This window comes from Salmo salar, chromosome ssa05 (assembly GCF_905237065.1).
Source record: "Salmo salar chromosome ssa05, Ssal_v3.1, whole genome shotgun sequence".
NCBI classification, from domain to species: Eukaryota; Metazoa; Chordata; class Actinopteri; order Salmoniformes; family Salmonidae; genus Salmo; species Salmo salar.
In genome coordinates this window covers 62,991,547-63,013,908 of record NC_059446.1, presented here as the reverse complement: position 1 = coordinate 63,013,908, position 22,362 = coordinate 62,991,547, and the positions used below count along the sequence as shown (strand labels likewise).

At 42.3% G+C, this 22,362-nt stretch overlaps 1 protein-coding gene across 6 annotated transcripts in view; it reads left to right on the top strand.

The window, feature by feature from the left end:
- Positions 1 to 1,283: 1,283 nt before the first annotated feature.
- LOC106605415 (growth factor receptor-bound protein 10) overlaps positions 1,284 to 22,362 on the top strand; it is an 82,922-nt gene continuing 61,843 nt past the window's right edge. For 3 of the 6 annotated variants that reach the window (XM_014201045.2, XM_014201041.2, XM_014201040.2), the window contains exon 1: positions 1,284 to 1,477. The gene's annotated coding sequence lies outside the window, so the exon portion shown is untranslated. The remainder of the gene's footprint in view (positions 1,478 to 22,362) is intronic. The other 3 variants (XM_045718538.1, XM_045718537.1, XM_045718535.1) reach the window with 1 other exon arrangement.

The following is a 22,362-nucleotide window of genomic DNA, read 5'->3' as shown; positions in this document are numbered from 1 at the left end:
TACATTTGCACAATTATATGAAGGAAAATATACTCACCACCAAGGTTAGTGCAGGGCATGTAACCCCCGTAAGCCTATTGCCACACAGTCCTTGGAGGGGGAAAATACCAAAACACTGCATAGGAGTAGGGAAAGGTAACTCCAGAGCATTGAACTCTTGATTAGACTTTTATGCAACAGGGCCAATAGGAGATTATGAAATTGAAAAACAACAACTGTACGTTTTGTAGTGTACCCCAAAATGTTATATGTAATTAATTGTATGGTGTATGCTTACTTCCGACTCATTGATTTATAGTAGCTTGATGTAATAATAATATATGCTATTTAGCAGACGCTTTTATCCAAAGAGACTTACAGTTATGCGTGCATACATTTTTACATATGTGTGGTCCAGGGAATCAAACCCACAACCCTAGTGGTGCAAGTGCCACACTCTACCAACTGAGCCATACAGGACCACTATGTAAGTATCATATAGAATTACAGTGTGAAAAGCTATAAAATAGTGACACAATGGACTGAAATAAGGTTAGGCCAAAGGGCTGGAACTGAAATAAAACCTGAGCAATACTGTGAACTTTCCAGGGTCCCCACTCCACTTCTTAGCACCCACATGCTTACTTCAGGCTGAGACCTGAGACCCCAGTGCCTGATTTACATGGGAACGAGCATGGGGGCTGTATCTAGTGATTTGGGAAATGTTTGCTGTGTATAGAAGTGTCTATTTTTGCAGCAGTGTGCTATGTCTGCAGACAGGACTTCTCGGCATGTTTCTCCCCCCCTGCACACACACACTCCATGTTAATGTTTGAAAATGTATGTCAACTGTAAAGTATTTTATCTATAATGTATTTTTTGTTGTCGTACACTAGTAAGACTAGCTGTCACCATTGGCGTCGGCTAATGGGGATCTTAATAAATAAAATAAAATGCTATCTCTCTCTCAAGTGGCTTTATTGGCATGGGAAACATATGTATACATTGCCAAAGCAAGTGAAATAGATAAAAGTGAAATAAACAAAAAATGAACAGTAAACATTACACTCACAAAAGTTCCAAAAGAATAAAGACATTTCAAATGTCATATTATGTCTATATACAGTGTTGTGACGAGATGCAAGTTAAGTCGCATTTACAATGGTGTTTGTTCTTCACTTCTCTCTCTCTCTCTCTCTCTCTGTTCAGCTGATGAGTCTACTGAATATTCCTCTAGAACCCAGAGACATGAGGCGATGTGGGCGGAGTCAGCCGAGAGGGGAGGGAGGAGTTGTTTCGTGTGTGTTGAGGAGTCAGCTGAGAAATAAACTGTTAGCTGCTTGTCCTCATCGGGAATGTTGACCACTGGAGCGTTCTGAGCAACAAAAGCAAAGCTGTTGCGCGAGCTACTATTTTCAAGTTAAGTGTCTTCCCATCCCAAGTGCAAGGCTGTTTGATTGCTCTAGTTTTTGCAATTCTACAGAGACCTGTCAATAAGGTGAGTGTATTATTCAAAGATCAAGGGAGTCTTGTGTTATTTGAAATATGGTGTAATTGTATGCATCTTTCTTGACTTTCTAGAACACAGCAAGCAAAGTTTAGTGTAGCTAGCTAGCTAGTGCCTCTGGATGTAAACTGCCGTCGGGTGAGAAGAACACAGCGCAGCGTGGCTTGTAGCGTGAGGCTCTGTCTTTCTCGAAAGCGTGAGGGGGGTTTGGATGTGAATAGCTGTTAGAACTTGTTTTGCAAATCAGTGTAATTTGTTGTCTAAAACAGGTTACCGTTGTAGGTTAACATTGTTAATCACAAATGTGACAGTTACTAAATAGCCAGAGCCGAATATAGCCACATGTCTACCCAACGCTGTCGGGACTGCATGCAGGCAGATAAACAGTGTTCGTGTAGGGACGAGGTTGGGAGAAGCATGATATTCTGTATTGGGGCAACTAAAGCTTACTAAACTACTATAGTTAGGTTGGTAAAAGTACCAATCCAGCGGGGTATCAATGAGTTAGCCAGCTAACTTAGATTTTTTTTTAAACTATTGATTTTCTGGTTCATTAAGAAATGTGTTTTTGGTTGCTGAGTCAATTAGACCATGCCCATTTCAAGCTTATCGTAAACTGTTTACAGATATTGCATAACTGCTTACTATCCAACTACCAGCCAGGCGCAGCCCCTGGTGAAGTCCCTGCCTGTCCTACCCTCAGTAGCCTATCCGCCCTACCCTTTTCACCGGTCCGGTCAGTCTTATCCCATGGCTTCATGTTTCTTTGGGGGTGGGGTGAAAGGCGTTTTTCCAGGCATCTAGCTACTCGTGTACTGAACCATGGATGGTGGTTGGCTTCTACCACCCCTTTCAAAACGAGCAGCGAATATATACAGTATACATATAGTTGGCTTATTCAGAGGCTAAGTATTTGAAATCTAACTGGGTGGGACATCAGGGATGGATTTTGGCAAGGATTTTATCAAATAAAACGAATGTTATGCTGTAGATGTGATATGTGATCGTATTAGTAATCCAAAAACAACAGATTTGTTTGACTTGATGCTGATTCAGCAGAATTGCCCAGCAGTGTACTGTACAGCTCATCTAAGAAATGTAGTTGGTTAGAACCATAAGAATATATAGATTGATCATAATGGCATAGTACGTTTAGGGAACAGTCCCTATCCCCTTCCACTAAACTACATCTTTACTATACACTTAAAATGCCATTACTAGTGTAGGCCTACTATGTAACATGTTAATACAAAATTATTACTACATGTGCAATTACAGCGTCACTACACCAGTATAACAGCAACTTAATGGAAATTGTTACCAGTATAAGGTGTCACCAACTAGTTTTAAATTCACACCCTCTGATACAATCTAGCTATTTCAAGTCCATGCTCTGTAAGAGACCGACATGATGGGGCATGAGTTTAGGAGGCCGAAGACAGACAGCTAGCTCAGAGCTGCTGAGCTCACACATTTTACATATGCAACCTGTCTTGCCATGGCGGTTCAGATCTCTTCTCTGGAAGAGTCTGACTAACAAATGGCTTTGTTGGATCGTATCCTATTGGCATTTCATTTGTTCTACCAATCTATTCCATTCATCATACAAGCCGTTCATTCAGTGAATGTAGGCAGGCCTATTAGCTTGTTGGTTTCCTTTATTATCGGGGATGGAAAGTCAAAGGGATAGGCCTTGTTCACCCAAATTACAAATTCCCTTGTTGAGAGCTGTCCAAACTTTCAGTCTGAAGAGGCCTTGCAGACATAAATTGTACTCCCACATACACTTTATATTATTATTATTATGTTCTCTGTCATAGTGGTGATCTCTCTCACCCAGGCCCTAGCATTCCATTCGGCCTTGCGCCAGTTTGCAGTCATATAACACTCGCTATTCAGTGCCAATACCCCCTTATTGAAGGCTGGTCATGGCGCTTTCTCCGAAGTCTGGGATGCAGAGTCAGGGTTTTGGCCTAAATCAATGACACCAATTACTAGGTTATGTACTATTATTGCCCAAATTATTTCTCTCATCAGTTATGAGCACAGCTGATGTTGACACACCTCCTGTATTCTGTCTAATAAATTCTAGTAACTGATTTGAAACAGAATTTTGGTCTGTGGGTGTGGCGGTAGGTGCTGTTTGGAAACAGGTAGCTGAATCATGAAAAAAAACTGGATGTTATAGGCTAGGCCTACTTTTCTTGTGTAGGTAGGCGTCAATGGCTGTACAAAGCATAAAAATACTTCCGAAGAACCCCAAGGCTTGTGGATGAAAAAAGTTGTAATGCCTTTATTACATTACTTGGCAGCAGGACAAGATGAAAAAGCTTTGCAGGCAGCCAGAGAAGCCTTAGTTTGTCTGTGTCACTTACCTTTCATTTAAATGTAATCATTATTTTATCTAGCTACCTCAGTTATAGCTAAGTAATTACATTCTGCTTACTAAAGTAGTCTGTAATTGATTTCCAGAAGGGCAACTTAATATATTTAGCTTACTGGTCCTATAAATACTTGACTCTCACCCGCCATCATCCACCCATGATTACCCAGAAGGCAGAATGACGCAATGATTGTCTAACCAACCAACCAACCAACCACAGCACGGTGGATTCAATTTCTCAATGTCTGGAGGCGGTCCAAATCTGTCTGAAACCTGAGAAGCAGGAATGCTGTATTTTCTAAAGCAGGTAACTGAACACCCCTGCTAGTATGTTTGTGTGCAGGAAGATCAGGGAGAGTGGTGCAGAACGATGGCGATGTTCCAGAAAATGTCACTCAGCCTCTACGAGCTGGAATCTGTGCTGTAAAATCTAAAACAAACCAGGGTTAGTGGGCTTGGCGAGATGTATTCATGAAAACAAAAGGGTTTTGAGTGACATTCTTCCCCAGTGCAACTTCAGAACAATAGAGGCATTTTGTGCTCTTGAATTTTATCGCTGTGCCTGGACATCATTAGTATTCTCTTCTCAGAGTTGAATGTGACATTTGGCTTTATCTGTACATCGTTTCTCATATTATTATTAAAATATGTGTTGCGGACAATGCGAATGGAATCACGGAATCTAGACATTAAAACGGAATTCAACAATATAATTTTTTTATAGAATTTCGTAGGAAATCAAATAAATGTAAATGTATTGAACTTATTGGAAAATGCATTAATTTGCTCAAATAATCATAAGACATGAACAAAATGCATACGTAGCAAGATTTTCATCCAATTGGGACAGATTTTCATGCAAATATTCTAAAATAAAAATAATATGCGCATTTTCCCACCATTTCCCACCCATGTGTTTCCATCAAATTGACTTGTTGCGGATAAAAGGTTGTGCGTGATGACGTAGTGTACATAAACATTTATTTTGCAGTTAAATTCCCATGTACCAAATAAAAAATACAAGTTAAATGGGTTTCCATTGCATTTTCAACTCTACTGATGGTTTTGTCACAAAGAAATTGCGTTATATAGTGAATGTTCCCAGTCTGGTCTTGGCATGTGCGCTCTAGCTAATAGCTCGCAGATACAGTGTGGGTAGGTAGTGTAACGGCTGTCGTCGGATATAGACCAAAATGCAGCGGGGAAATGTGCACTCATCTTCTTTATTATAATCGGACAAGAAGGAGAACCAAAATAAACACGTACACAAAGAAAACACAACGACTATTCACAGGCTGGTAAGGCACAAGGCTATACACAGAACAATCTCCCACAAAGTACTCAAACACATACCTATATATAGGACTCTCAATCAGAGGCAACTAGAAAACACCTGCCTCCAATTGAGAGTCCAACCCCAATTAACAAAACATAGAAATACAAAAGACTAGACAGAACATAGAACAGTGCCCAAAAACCCCCAGAATACATAAATCAAATAACCTACTAAACAAACCACCACCCCGAAACACATAAAACAAATACCCTCTGCCACGTCCTGACCAAACTACAATAACAAATAACCCCTATTACTGGTCAGGACGTGACAGGTAGGTTACCTATATAATGAAATTTAGGGCAAAAGATCATTTTTTTATTTGTCAAACGGCAACCAAGCATGAAGCTCATCAGCCTAATAAACTGCATGCTTTCCCAGTCATAGTGGGAGGACCACACAACATATCATCACGTGACTCCCAAGTTCGATATGATGGTCGATATGATGGTTATTATATCAATATTTGCGTATAAAGACATTCCCACCACCATTTCTCGCATAATACATTTTACAGACACAAAAAGATCCCACATTGTCTAGTGTATTTTGTTTTGTTGACATTTGTAAATTTTACCAACAAATTTGCTTTTTCCATCAGGTCTGTTTATCCGACATGTACTTTACTCGCATGAAAAAGTTGGATGGAAACCTGGTTAGTGATTCGTACTTTCCTGCAACTTTCTGAAATGGCACAGGAATGCCCCTGTCTCTGTGTGTGTGGATCGTCCGTTTGCCCAGTCTACACTTTGTGTAGCCGTTAGCAATAATGCTAATGATAGTCAGCTGGTTGATAGAAAGGCTTTCCCAAAAACCTTATAAATTAAATGTTACCTACACAGTAACCTATGCCTACCTGGCGGAATGATATCATGATTATTTGCATCAATCCAGCTGTCATTTGTTTTGTAAACGGCTTTGTTTTGTAAAATCAAAATCACATTAGCGCTACAGCTGTACAGTAACAAACTATACATGATGTCAATGGTTTGCTGCAGTTCTACACATAATCTGCAAACTGTTCACTTTCAATTGATACCATGGTTATGCATATGCTTTTCATATTTCTTCTGGAACAAACATTTCAATGTTAAAGGGTTTAGCGTTGTTGTGGACTTAGAACATCCTATTTTGTTGTGATTTTTTTGTTATTGTTGTTGGAAAAACCAAAACCTGGAAAAACAAAACTGAGAAAATTGAATTTGGGGGTAGAACTAAATGCAATTGGGTACAAAATACACCAGATTTTATAAGGCCCTACTATCATAGGGATAGGGGGTTTCTGGTAAAATGAAGTTTGTCTAGGGGGTTTGTGTTGAAAATTACAAAGACCATAGATACAGCAAGCCTGTTCTTCCTTTTCTCTTCTAGCCTCATGAAGCCTAAATTCCCTATTGTTTATACCATGTTTATTACATAACTCAATGTAGGCTATTCAATGTTAGTTAGAAACTCTCATATGTCCAGATGATCAGTCTGATCCATTGTACAGTAGCCTAAATAATAATTTATTCTACTTACACTTCTTGATCTTATTTAAACTTTTTGAATAACACGTCCCATAGATGAAAGCTTAAGTTCTTAGTTTAATAAAAACTAAAATAGCCTAGCCATAGCCCACCCTGGCAGCAGGCTTGTGCACAAACATAACATCTCCCTCCCGTCCAAGCCATTCATTATGCACATTGCATAAGGTCATTTCTCCCAGCCGGCCCAATGAAATCCTCATCCAATTAGCGATTGTCCATGTCTCTCAAAGCCTTTCTCAGAGACTTCTGCTATTCAGCCCTCCACGATGACATCAGGTTCTCTCTTATAACCTTTACGCTGCTGCCCCGAAATAATGAAGCTGCCATTTAATGAAGAATCAACATGTGAAACAAGAACATCTACTGAGGTGTGACAACAATCTGAACCATCCACTGATAAAATAGTCAGTCATGACAGAGATGGCAGTGTTCATTTGGAACTCAGTCCAGTAAATTAAAGCCTGTACTGTACTACAGACAGTCAGAAGAACCTTATTGGAGAAGTAGGTACTTATTTATGATCTTCATTCTTCATATGCATTCATTACCGCAAGCTACTACATTCATCAACTATGCTTAAATGCTTGTATTGTCTATGGATTACTGTGTATTGTGCAATTTTACAGATTTAAAGTGATGATTTACTCCTCTCATGGCCCTTATTTTAGAAAGTTGTGGAATCTGGCTGGATTTTCTTAGCACAACAAATGAAACGTTGCAAAAATGCAGGCATTCCAGTAGTTGTCATCCCTTCAAGACACATCTCTCAGCAAACTGTTTTCTTAATTCATTTGCCATATCCTTTGAGTGCTTCTACCTTAAAAATAGGTTTCACCTTACTGTAGAGAGGCAGGCAGTCCCAAACCAAAATCTTCCTTAAATAATGAATTTTGTATGACGGTGAGTCTTCCAGCAACATCGGACTGCTCTGTTCTTGCTTGACTTCAGATTTTTTATGGTGTTCCATGTACAGCTTGAAATACTGCTGGAAAATACAAGGCTACATCTCTTCTTCAGTTGTTTGAGCCTAAACCTCTTGTCATTTGCCCTGATCAATGTGGACATGATGATGTAGGTTAGTGATAAGACAGATGCCCATGAACCCTAAAGAACAGCACCTTGCTAACTATTTGGCGCTTCCTACCATTGCAGCAGTCTCCTCAACCCTGAGTCTGTGCATGTCAGTTTCAGTTGGATGTTACATATGTCATTTAGGTGTGAGAAGGAAACAATGGGGTCTTGGGAGGGAGGAGATATGTTCAGTTGAATTTCACACGCTGCTCTTGCAACCGTCACTGCTTGGAGGGAGGACATTTTAGCTGTGTGAGCTCTTGTTGGCGTTTGGATGGTTCATAATGTGGCTCTTAATAGGGCTGGCACAATTACCATATAATCGTGTAACTGACGATTATGGATGAAGACCTTCACAAAAATAAAATAACTGTCATAACCGTTTAATTATTATTATGATTGTTATTACAGTGCATTCGGAAAATATTCAGTATTCAGATCCCTTGACTTTTAATAAAAACGGAAAGATCACATTTTATATAAGTATTCAGACCCTTTGTTGCACCTTTGGCAGTGATTACAGCCTCGAGTCTTCTTAGGTATGACGCTACAAGCTTGGCACACCTAAATGTAGGGAGTTTCTCCCATTCTTTGCAGATCCTCTCAAGCTCTGTCAGGTTGGATGGGGAGTGTCGCTCCACAGCTATTTAAAGGTCTCTCCAGAGATGTCTGATCGGGTTCAAGTCCGGGCTCTGGCTGGGTCACTCAAGGACATTCAGAGACTTGTCCCGAAGCCACTCCTGTGTTGTCTTGGGTGTGTCCTTAGGGTCATTGTCCTGTTGGAAGGTGAACATTTGCCCCAGTCTGAGGTCCTGAGTGCTCTGCAGCAGGTTTTCATGAAGGATCTCTCTGTACTTTGCTCCTTTCATCTTTCCTTCGATCCTGACTAGTCTCCCAGTCCCTGCCGCTGAAAAACATCCCCAAAGCATGATGCTGCCACCACCGTGCTTCACCGTAGGGATGGTACCAGGTTTCCTTCAGACTAGAGGTCGACCGATTATAATTTTTCAACACCGAGACCGATTATTGGAGGGCCGAAAAAGCCGCTACCGATTAATCGGACAATTTTTTTTACATTTTTCTTTTTTTAATAACGACAATTACAACAATACTGAATGAACACTTATTTTAACTTAATATAATACATAAATAAAATCAATTTAGCCTCAAATAAATAATGAAACATGTTCAATTTGGTTTAAATAATGCAAAAACAAAGTGTTGGAGAAGAAAATAAAAGTGCAACATGTGCCATGTAAGAAAGTCTTCAATATTTCCAGGTAAGAAGTTTTAGGTTGTAGTTATTATAGGAATTATAGGACTATTTCTCTCTATACCATTTGTATTTCATATACCTTTGACTATTGGATGTTCTTATAGGCACTACAGTATTGCCAGGCTAATCTCGGGAGTTGATAGGCTTGAAGTCAACAGCGCAATGCTTGAAGCACAGCGAAGAGCTGCTGGCAAACGCCGGAAAGTGCTGTTTGAATGAATGCGTACGAGCCTGCTGCTGCCTACCACCGCTCAGTCAGACTGCTCTATCAAATATCAAATCATAGACTTAATTATAATATAATAAACACACAGAAATATGAGCCCAGGTCATTAATATGGTCAAATCCGGAAACTATCATTTAGAAAACAAAACGCTTATTCTTTCAGTGAAATACGGAACCTTTTGTAACGATCGTCTGGAAGAGGGGACCAAGATGCAGCGTGGTCATAATGATTTTTACCCACAACTACCCACAAAACCCCAAAGGAAACAGGCCGCCTAAGTATGATTCCTAATCAGAGACAACGATAGACAGCTGCCTCTGATTAGGAACCCTACTCTGCCCAAAACAAAGAAATACAAAAACATGGAAAAAGGAACATAGAACGCCCACCCAATGTAACACCCTGGCCTAACCAAAATAAAGAACAAAAAACCCCTCTCTATGGCCAGGGCGTTACAGTACCCCCCCCCCAAAGGTGCGGACTCCGGCTGCAAAACCTGACTCTGAAGGGGAGGGTCCAGGTGGGCCTTCCTACGGCGGCGGCTCGGGTGCGGGACGTGGACCCGCTCCACCCTTGGCTTCGGCCCTATAGGTGGCGCCCCTAGCTGCGCCGGAGGACTGGTGGGCGACCCTGGCTGCGCCCGGCTGGCGGGCGACCCTGGCGGCTCCGGCGGCTCCGGGCTGGCGGGCGGCTCCGGCGGCTCCGGGCTGGCGGGCGGCTCCGGCAGCTCCAGGCTGGCGGGTGGCTCCGGGCTGGCGGGCGGCTCCGGGCTGGCGGGCGGCTCTGGCCCAGGATTCACCAGGCTTTATTCGTGGAGCTGGAACAGGTCTCACCGGACTAGGGAGACGCACTGAGGACCGAGTGCTCAAAGCAGGCACCGGCCGTACTGGGCTATGGAGGCGTACTGGAGGAAGAGTGCGAGGAGCAGGCACAGGACGTACTGGGCTATGGTGGTGCACTGGAGGGAGAGTGCGCGGAGCAGGCACAGGACGTACTGGGCTCTGGAGGCACACTGGAGGGAGAGTGTGAGGAGCAGGCACAGGACGTACTGGGCTTTGGTGGCGCACTGGAGGGGGAGTGCGCGGAGCAGGCACAGGACGTACTGGGCTCTGGAGGCACACTGGAGGGAGAGTGCGCGGAGCAGGCACAGGACGTACTGGGCTCTGGAGGCGCACTGGAGGGCAGGAATGCTGAGCGGGCATACTCCAAGCTGGCTGATTGCCAACCCATGGTAAGCACGGGGAGTTGGCTCAGGTCTTAAACCCGCCTTAGCCATTCTACCCGTGTGCCCCCCCAAAACATTATTTTGCCACTGCCTCTCGGGCTCCTGTAGCTCTCTTAGCCATTCTTCCTAGTATCGTTGTTCCGCCTTCGCTGCCTCTATCTCCTCCGGCGGGCGGCGATACTCTCCCGGCCTTGTCCAAGGTCCTGCCCTATCCAGGATCTCTTCCCAGGTCCAGTCCTCTGATCCACACTGCTTGGTCCTGCTCGTCTTCCTGGTGAGCGCACGCTGCTTGGCTTTCTTTTGGTGGGATCTTCTGTCACGAGTGCTGTCTTCGAATTCCCTGTCATAAATTAGCCAAGGCGCAGCGTGCCGGTAGTTCCACATCTTTTATTTGCGAACTCGAACAAAACAAGAAAACAGGTGAAAACTGAAACAAACGTGACGTTCTGGGGCTGCTCACACACAGCTGCACAAAAACAAGATCCCACAAAAACAAATCAGAGACAACGATAGACAGCTGCCTCTGATTAGGAACCATACTCGGCTCAACACAAGGAAATAGACCAACTAGATTGCCCACCCCACATCACACCCTGACCTAACCAAACTAGAGGAAAATAAACGTCTCTCTAAGGTCAGGGCGTGACAACAATCTCATTATGAATGTCGCATAATCCGGGAATCTGAACAAACTCGGGTCCCACCAATGAGTTCGTACCACACCAATTTTAGTTGATTATTTATTTACTAGAAAGCTAAAATGATGATAAAAGATACACATACACAAAACACAGTCTAGGCTATTGATTAGAACTTAGTATAACGGGCCAACACACTATGGCGCGTGTTACCCAAAATGGGGATTTAAAAGAGAGAGAAAAAGTGAAAGTACACGAGAGAAATATACATTTGGGTGCATTTGTCAGCTATGCTTATTTTAACCCTAGCCTTGCCCCGAACTGCCACTCTTATGGGTCAGAATATAATGATGTAATTACGTGTTGGAGGTCTCAGATGGGAAGCTCCACGTGGGTTGTTTAGGCTTCTAAATGACGCACTTCTCCAGCGCAACTCTCTGGTTATCCTCACGATTTCAGTGTCCTTTTGGCTTAGTGGTCTGATTCCTCGCCCTTGCTCTGAAAGGGGTCTTCTGAGGACAGACAGCTCTGTAGCTCGGAGCTCACAGCGTAGGAATGAAACAGCGTAGATACCACGATTCGATGGGGAGTGGAGACCAGGTGTTCCGGCTTGAATTCACCCGCTTAGACACAGCTACTCATCCGTAGCATGGGTAAAAAAAAAAGATTTCTTTGTCTTCAACCTTGTGTTGCGTTTTGGGTTTGTTGACTTTTTAGACCTTGGCTGCAGCTCGGGTCACTTAGTCTGATATGTTCATTCTTAACTCACATGTCTTATACCCTCGGGTCAGAAGTGGGCGTAACCGCCTTTAGGACAATTCTCTGGGCGTACCAAGTTAAGAGGCAAGGTCTAGATTTGACTCAAATCCAATTTTAGACAACTAACTTCACAATTCATCTTTACCAAAACATTCTCTTTGATTTGGACATTTTCCACACAACGTACAATGTATAAACATCAAGCATATACTAGGAAAACTCTTAAAGTTACAATGTTTTCGTAATAACGTAATCTATTAACCTTTAATAACAAAACCAAAATGACATACATTTTCATATTCCATCTATCGTCATGACCACCATTGTGGCTGACGGAAACCATTGTTCCAAAGTCCCTTTATTGCATGTTTAATTGTTCTGAGGCTGGTTCTCCATAGTGAGAGGACAAAGGAATTTTGTCTGTTGCCTAAGATTTACCATGGGCGTGAGGGGTCATAAAACCCCCACATCTTCCTATCCCTTGAGATGCCTTCTCCTCTGGTGGGGATGAAATCTCTCTGCAGGATTGTGGTCATTGGTAACCTGAGCCGACGAGGATAGTCATGACAACACCAAATAACTTGAAACTCTCGACCCGCTCCACTACAGCCCCGTCGTTGTTGATGGTTTCCTGTTCGGCCCGCCTTTTCCTGTAGTCCACGATCAGCTCCTTTGTCTTGCTCACATTGAGGGAGAGGTTGTTGTCCTGAACCACACTGCCAGGTCTCTGACCTCCTCCCTATAGGCTGTTTTGTAGCTGTTGGTGATCAGGCCTACCACTGTTGTGTCGTCAGCAAACTTAATGATGGTGTTGGAGTCGTGTTTGGTCACGCAGTCTTGGGTGAACAGGGAGTACAGGAGGGGACTAAGTACACACCCCTGAGGGGCTCCGGCCGCAGTCCCAGCTCCCCAACCCCAGCGTCTCCAGCCGAGTCCCAGCCCCATCCCAACCCCTCAAGTCCCAGCTTCCCTGCAGCTTCAGCCCAGCTCCCCTCCCAGGCAGCTCAGCTCCCCAGCCCCAGCTCTCATCCAGCCCAGCTCCAGCTCCCGTTTCCCCTCAAAGTCCAAGCAGCTCAGCTCCACAGCTGAACAGGCCAGTGCCCCGGCCCGCACACTGCCAGAGGGCCTTCTCTCATCACTACTCTTTGGCCTACAAATCAGTGCATACCATTCAGGGCATTGCTCTTTTTTTTATCCAATAGCCTATGTGGAAAGAATTTGCTCCCAGCATTCCAAAGAGGACTGCAGTGAGATCATCCAGCGATCATGTGGTGTGGTATGGAGGGGATGATCTGCAAGCAGGCAGGCAGTGAGGCAGGCAGTGTGGCAGGCAGGCAGTGTGGCAGGCAGGCAGTGTGGCAGGCAGGCAGTGTGGCAGGCAGGCAGTGTGGCAGGCAGCCAGTGTGGCAGGCAGGCAGTGTAGCAGGCAGGCAGTGTAGCAGGCAGGCAGTGTAGCAGGCAGGCAGTGTAGTAGGTTAGTAGGCAGACAGTAAGGCAGGCGGACAACGTAACAGTCTGCAAGAACGGGCCTCACCTGCTCATGTGGAAGCTGGCCTGTGTATTCTCAGGCACAATCTGGGATATTTCCTGCTGTTCAATCAATGGGCTGAAACACAGATTGTGGCTTTAAGGTGGGCCAGAATGCAGGGTCGCATAATTTACTGTTTGTTCTAGAGGTCGACCGATTAATTGGAATGGCCGATTAATTAGGGCCGATTTCAAGTTTTTGTAACAATCGGTATTTTTGGACACCGATTTGCCGATTTTTGTATTAATTTTCTTTATAAATTTTTTAAGATATTTTTTATTTATTTAACTAGGATTCGTTTTTGCAACCTTCCGGTTACTAGTCCAATGCTCTAACCACCTGCCTTACATTGCACTCCACGAGGAACCTGCGTGGCAGGCTGACTACCTGTTACGCGAGGGCAGCAAGAAGCCAAGGTAAGTTGCTAGCTAGCATTAAACTTATCTTATAAAAAATAATCAATCTTAACATAATCACTAGTTAACTACACATGGTTGATGATATTACTAGTTTATCTAGCGAGTCCTGCGTTGCATATAATCGATGCGGTGTCTGTTAATTTCTCATTGAATCACAGCCTACTTCGACAAACGGGTGATGATTTAACAAGCGCATTTGCGAACAAAGCACTGTCCTTGCACCAATGTACCTACTAACCATAAACATCAATGCCTTTCTCTAAAATCAATACACAAGTATATATTCTTAAACCTGCATATTTAGTTAATATTGCCTGCTAACATTAATTTCTTATAACTAGGGAAATTGTGTCACTTCTCTTGCGTTCCGTTCAAGCAGTCAGGGTATATGCAGCAGTTTGGGCCGCCTGGCTTATTGCGAACTGTGTGAAGTCCATTTATTCCTAACAAAGGCCGTAATTAATTTGCCAGAATTGTACATAATTATGACATAACATTGAAGGTTGTACAATGTAACAGCAATATTTAGACTTAGGGATGCCATCCATTAGATAAAATACGGAATGGTTCCGTATTTCACTGAAAGAATAAACGTTTTGTTTTTTAAATGATAGTTTCCGGATTCAACCATTTTAATGACCAAAGGCTCGTATTTCTGTGTGTTATTATGTTATAATTAAGTCTATGATTTGATAGAGCAGTCTGACTGAGCAATGGTAGGCACCAGCACGCTCGTAAGCATTCATTCAAACAGCACTTTCGTGTGTTTGCCAGCAGCTCTTCGTAATGCTTCAAGCATTGTGCTGTTTATGACTTCAAGACTATCAACTCCCGAGATTAGGCTGGTGTAACCGATGTTAAATGGCTAGCTAGTTAGCGGGGTGCGCGCTAATAGCGTTTCAAATGTCACTCGCTCTGAGACTTGGAGTAGTTGTTCCCCTTGCTCTGCATGGGTAACGCTGCTTCAAGGGTGGCTGTTGTTGATGTGTTCCTGGTTCGAGCCCAGGAAGGAGCGAGGAGAGGAATGGAAGCTATACTGTTACACTGGCAATACTAAAGTGCCTATAAGAACATCCAATAGTCAAAGGTATATGAAATACAAATCGTATAGAGAGAAATAGTCCTATAATTCCTATAATAACTACAACCTAAAACTTCTTACCTGGGAATATTGAAGACTCATGCTAAAAGGAACCACCAGCTTTCATATGTTCTCATGTTCTGAGCAAGGAACTTAAATGTTAGCTTTTTTACATGTCACATATTGCACTTTTACTTTCTTTTCCAACACTTTGTTTTTGCATTATTTAAACCAAATTGAACATGTTTCATTATTTATTTGAGGCTAAATTGATTTTATTGATGTATTATATTAAGTTAAAATAAGTGTTCATTCAGTATTGTTGTAATTGTCATTATTACAACAAAAAAATAAAGAATCAGCCGATTAATCGGTACCGGGGTTTTTTGGCGCTCCAATAATCGGTATTGGTATCGGCGTTGAAAAATCATAATCGGTCGACCTCTAGTTTGTTCAACATACAGTGAAGCTTTTTGTTTTGTTTGGAGAAACAATGCCACTAGAAGATTGTCACACTCTTGAGGGTTACCACCCAACAATTGGCTTTCAATGCATATTAGTACTAATCTTTTATCTTTGATGGACCTTGAGGTCACCATTATTCTTTGCATTTGAGAACCAAGCCCTATCAGTGGTTGTGTTTGAACTGTTTTTCAAGACGGAAGGACAGAGTTAGGCTATTTCATATAAATGTTTCTTTAAAAAAAGAAGACATGAAAGCAATTCAACTGCAATTGACCTTCAGTTTGATCTTAGTCATACTATTTTTGTCCGAAGGCTCAGACGGTAAGAAACACCAGTTGTTTGTATTTCAAGTTTACACATCTATGCCTATATGCCCATTTCAAAGTTTTCCCCAACGTCCACAGGCCTACCTCACAGATCTCAGGCTTGTAAGCATAGTGCTGTAAACGTACTGGGTAGTAATGACTAGACTGACTTGTGTACAGGTCTGCTGCACAGGTTGCTGTTATGATTCTGGACGGGCAGAACTATAAATAGCCCTACTATTTTGAAGTGTGCCCCAATTTGGAAAGGAGGGGAATGTATAGCCCTGTGAATGCTATGCATTTCTGCAGTGTGAGGTGAGGAGGGAACACAGACAGGTCCCAGAGAACCCAACCCACCAACTCCGTTTACAAGGAAATATTTGGCAGCCTGAGCCATAAGAAGTTTATAGATTTCTGCTTTACTTCAATTATTTGGCCCAGAAAGATGAGGTTAAAAGTTTAATATTTCCCACTCACACTGTATTTAATGGAATGTAGGCCTATTCAAGAGAATGTGTTAGCAGTTTTCTACTTTCCTGAAGTTTAGGCACTTGTTTAGGACCATATATTTATTTATTGTTTTACGTATAATTTGCTCAAGTATCTATTTTAAGCTGTTCTGTTTACCCTATGTTAAGTTTAGCATTAAGTTATGCATATCATTAGGGTGTTTGTAGTTGATGGAGGCATTTGTACATATTTTTTACCTAGAGGTTTGAGGTAGAGGTCGCCCGATTAATTGGCATGGCCAATTAATTAGGGCCAATCACATGTTTTCATAACAATTTGGTAATCAGCATTTTTGGATGCCGATTATGGCCAATTACATTGCATTCCACGAGGAAACTGCGTGGCAGGCTGACCACCTGTTACGCGAGTGCAGCAAGGAGTCAAGGTAAGTTGCTAGCTAGCATTAAACTTAGCTGATAAAAAACAATCAACCTTCACATAATCACTAGTTAACTCCACATGGTTGATGATATTACTAGGTTAACTAGCTTGTCCTGCGTTGCATATAATCAATGCGGTGCCTGTTACTTTATCATTGAATCACAGCCTACTTTGCCAAACGGGGGATGATTTAACAAAAGCGCATTCGCAAAAAAGCACAATCGTTGCACGAATGTACCTAACCATAAACATCAATGCCTTTCTTAAAATCAATATACAGAAGTATATTTTTTTAAACCTGCATATGTAGTTAAAATAAATTCATGTTAGCACGCAATATTAACTAGGGAAATTGTGTCACTTCTCTTACGTTCATTGCACGCAGAGTCAGGGTATATGCAACAGTTTGGGCCGCCTGGCTCGTTGCGAACTAATTTGACAGAATTGTACATAATTATGACATAACATTGAAGGTTGTGCAATGTAACAGCAATATTTAGACTTAGGGTTGCCACCCATTCGATAAAATACGGAACGGTTCCGTATTTCACTGAAAGAATAAACGTTTTGTTTTGGAAATGATAGTTTCCGGATTTAACCATATTAATGACCAACGGCTTGTATTTCTGTGTTTATTATATTATAATTAAGTCTATGATTTCATAGAGAAGTCTGACTGAGCGGTGGTAGGCGGCAGCAGGCTCATAAGCATTCATTCAAACTTTACTGCGTTGGCCAGCAGCTCTTAGCAATGCTTGCTCACAGTGCTGTTTATGACTTCAAGCCTATCAACTCCTGAGATTAGGCTGCCAATACTAAAGTGCCTATTAGAACAGCCAATAGTCAAAGTTATATGAAATACAAATGGCATAGAGAGAAATAGTTGACTCGTCATAATTCCTATAATAACTACAACCTAAAACTTCTTAATCTCTCTAGGGTGGATAGGCTTTCAATGAAAAAACAGGCATTTCAAAATAATAGCACTTCCTGGATGGATTTTCCTCAGGTTTTCGCCTGCCAAATCAGTTCTGTTATACTCACAGAAATTATTTTAACAGTTTTGGAAACTTTAGAGTGTGTTCTATCCAAATCTACCAATTATATGCATATCCTAGCTTCTGGACCTGAGTAGCAGGCAGTTTACTTTGGGCACGCTTTTCATCCAAAATTCTGAATGCTGCCCCCTACCCTAGTGAAGTTAGCTGGGAATATTGAAAAACTTGGAATATTGAACCACCAGCTTTCATATGTTCTCATGTTCTGAGCAAGGAACTTACACGTTAGCTTTTTTACATGGCACATATTGCACTTTTACTTTCTTCTCCAACACTGTGTTTTTGCATTATTTAAACCAAATTGAGCATGTTTCATTATTTATTTGAGACTAAATAGATTTTATTTATGTATTATATTAAGTTAAAATAAAAGTGTTCATTGTTCATTAAGTATTGTTGTAATTGTCATTATTACATATATATATGAAGGAGGACCAAATATATTTGGTCCTCCAAGAATCAGTATCGGTATCGGCGCTGAAAAATCATAATCGGTCGTTCTCTAGTATGAGGCGTATAGGCTATTTGATACCAGTGTAGGTCTTAATTAAATGATTTGGTGTTCCATTCCTTCATTCAGTCCGTGTTAATGGAAGCAATGATGTTGACGACACCGTTTGTAAATCTGTGCTCGATTAAGAAGCTTGTTAACCAAGAGAGATTCCACCTTGCATGGAATCACAGCCACTGACTGCCCATGCAGTTAGTGTGGTAGCTAAAGTCTCCTTAACACCCATCTCTGGTCCCAGCATGGGCCTTAAAACCAGCAGCGACATGCAAAAGAGGAGATCTCTTCAGGGAAATGTTGGTTCAGTTTCAATTAGGCTTTACTTTAAATAGCCAGCGCTCTTGATGATCCCAAGCCTGGGCTTTGCCTCTGTTCTGGTGCTAATCACTGCAGGATATTAAACCTTTCCCCTCACAGTGTAAGCACACATGAAGTTCTTACTGTATTGTACCAAGCAAACCAAGCCATCCCACCACCGTATGACTATCAATGTGTGGTTGAAATCTAGAACGTAAAGAATAAGCACACATGAACTTGTTACTGTACCATAATGACCAAGCAAAGCAAACAAGCCATCCCAGAGCCTGCCACAGTAGGGCTACTGCATAGTTCCAGTATTGCACATGAAGAATGAATCCCAATGAAATTCATGCAGTCAGCTCTCATCATAACATCAAGGACCAAGTACAGTATAGTAGCTATGTTCTTGTTAGGTGCCCCTTTTCCACCGTATGTTAAGATGACATTGATTGTCACAACATAGTTGTACCGTCACGTACAGTATAGACCTACCATTGTTCTCTAGCTCTGTGTGACTAGACCGGCAAAGACAACAGAACGAGTTAACTGCAAGAGAAACATGAGCATAGCCCGAGGAATAGACCTCAAACCTCTGCCTGCACCCCTCCTTCCCTCTCTGGCATGGAGAAATGTTGACTTGAAATCCCACAAGCAGACAGAGGAAATTTGTCTTGTTGAATAAGAGCCCAGTGGAGAAGGAGAACCCCTTAGTTTAATAGTTAAGGCTAAAAGTTAGCATGCTCTCTCTCTCTCCGCTCTCACACGGCTGTAATAATTAAGCCTAGCTGTGATGAAGATGTCCATTGTTAAGGCTCTGTTTGAAGTTACATTCTTCGTTCATGCAAGCTTGAGCAACAATCTCTCTAATTAGTACAGATGCGTACAGTACCAGTGGCACATGGTGCTCTAAAGTGCCCAGCCATTCTAGTTGATCTATGCTTTGGGGCTAATTGCTCCGTTAAGGTCACAGTTAATCATATTTCACTATTCTGTTCAAGTGGAATGAGTCAAATCAAAGGCCCTTTTAACCCCATCCACACACAGAATGACTTTGATTCTGAAAAGGAATGATTAAACATAGGTATATGTTTTTTGTCAATTTGTCCAATTATGCCAAGTAACCCCCAAGGCACGTGTCATAAGAACACACTAGAATGTTCTGATTTTATTCATGGAGGAAAGCCCTTCCATCCATATCTCACAGCAAAGAGTGTTTATCACACATAGGAATGCCTTTTGTGCCTCTCCTCTCAGACCAGCTTTATGATGAGGGCTTTACTGTTAAGTGTCGTAGGCGAGGGGCAAGAGATCAATGTGTTCTCAAGATCACCCGTACAGTACAGTATGAATTGTGACAGTAAATTAACCTTGGCTCTTACATCGGTGGGGCAACACACACAGACCGGGACTGAGACACACATAGCAGTTCAAAGTGAGGTGCATACACACAGAGCGCACACACACCGCACACACACACACACACACACACACACACACACACACACACACACACACACACACACACACACACACACACACACACACACACACACACACACACACACACACACACACACTAATTACAAGTGAGCCCATTCAGTGGTCCTATTGATCCAAGTGCCAAGCTCTTTATTGCAGATAAACTCATGAGTTGATCATTATTTGCATGTTAAAAACTTTGTTCATGCTGTGCTTTCTCAACAAATTGGAAACGATGACAGTTGCTCAGGAGTTTTAATGTAATTTATGTCCAATCAGCTTTTTCTATTTTGGGGATAATTCATATTTTATTATCAGGTTTGGCGGACTGTGTTGCTGAAAATACACAGTTATTTAATTCTGAGGAACTTGGAGGAACTGTTGTAAACTATAAATTCATTGTTTGGGCTACAACAAAATTTTTATTTAAATGTTTGCCTAGCTGAAGTTTGCTTGACTACTCAAGATGGCGATGATGAGGGTCCAAGAAAACTCTCTGTGCTTTCTCACATCAGACCTTATCTCTGCTACCTCACCCTACCAAGCCTGTTTCTCTAGGTTTTTCTATTTAAGTCATTATTTAAAAACCCCAGGAGAAGATTTTGCTGCATTTGTTTGTCAATCTCAGAGAGAGGCAGCTTTAGGAAAAAAGCTCATGGAATCTGCCCACTACTTTTCTGTTGAAGCTATTGGCAAGGTCCTCCGCTACCCACTGGAACAGACATCTTTTTCAAGGAACTCAAACTGTTCAGTCAGTTCCACTCAGCATCAAGGCCTGGGCCTGCCTGGCTCTAGTTCTCTATCCGATGAGAGTGGAAGGCAGAACTGGTGCTGAATGAAAATGCTGTGCAACTGTATTTCCCCTGCTGATAAATTAACAGCAGATACCTACTAACAAAAGGAGGTCTCTCTCTCGGCTCTGACGATGGTCCACATGATCTATGGCTACAATGACATCCTTCAGGGGGCTTCTTCTAATTTGGTTTTGGAGCAGGAAAGAGTAGGAGTGGTGCTCCTTCTGGCTGTGAAACTTGCGGCCAGCTTTTACTTTCTTATGTAATCAGGCAGGGCCATGGGATGGGAAATAGCACTGTAAAAGTACCAGGCAACCTGAAAATCCTGACAATTCCTGAAAATAGTCCATGACTACATGGCATGGGACAGTCTAGGCTTACTGCAACTCCAAACACCAATTAATAGCCTGATATAAGTATTTCTGGAATAGCATCAAAAGGGTCTCACTCAGAGCCATCTACATTGAGTGTACAAAACATTAGGAACACCTGCTCTTTCCACGACAGACTGACCGGGTAAATCCAGGTGAAAGTTATGATCCCTTATTGATGTCACATATTAAATCCACTTCAATCAGTGTAGATCAGTGGTTCCCAAACTTTTTATAGTCCCGTACCGGTCAGCGCATTCTCAAATGTTGTTTTTTGCCATCATTGTAAGCCTGCCACACACACACTATACGATACATTTATTAAACATAAGAACCGCTTGTTGTAATTTTGATGAGGCTCTCTTGTTCAGATATCGGTAAGTAGACTGGAGGCAGGGAATGAAAGGGATAACGAATCCAGTTGTTTGTGTCGTCCGTTTCGTGAAAGTACTTGCGTAATTGCGCACCCATTTCACTCAGGTGCTTCGCTACATCACATTTGACATTGTCTGTAAGCTTGAGTTCATTTGCACACAAAAAATCATACAATGATGGAAAGACCTGTGTGTTGTCCTTGTTAATGCAGACAGAAAAGAGCTCCAACTTCTTAATCATAGCCCCAATTTTGTCCCGCACATTGAATATACACTGCTCAAAAAAATAAAGGGAACACTTAAACAACACATCCTAGATCTGAATGAAAGAAATAATCTTATTAAATACTTTTTTCTTTACATAGTTGAATGTGCTGACAACAAAATCACACAAAAAGAATCAATGGAAATCCAATTTATCAACCCATGGAGGTCTGGATTTAGAGTCACACTCAAAATTAAAGTGGAAAACCACACTACAGGCTGATCCAACTTTGATGTAATGTCTTTAAAACAGGTCAAAATGAGGCTCAGTAGTGTGTGGCCTCCACGTGCCTGTATGACCTCCCTACAACGCCTGGGCATGCTCCTGATGAGGTGGCGGATGGTCTCCTGAGGGATCTCCTCCCAGACCTGGACTAAAGCATCCGCCAACTCCTGGACAGTCTGTGGTGCAACGTGGCGTTGGTGGATGGAGCGAGACATGATGTCCCAGATGTGCTCAATTGGATTCAGGTCTGGGGAACGGGCGGGCCAGTCCATAGCATCAATGCCTTCCTCTTGCAGGAACTGCTGACACACTCCAGCCACATGAGATCTAGCATTGTCTTGCATTAGGAGGAACCCAGGGCCAACCGCA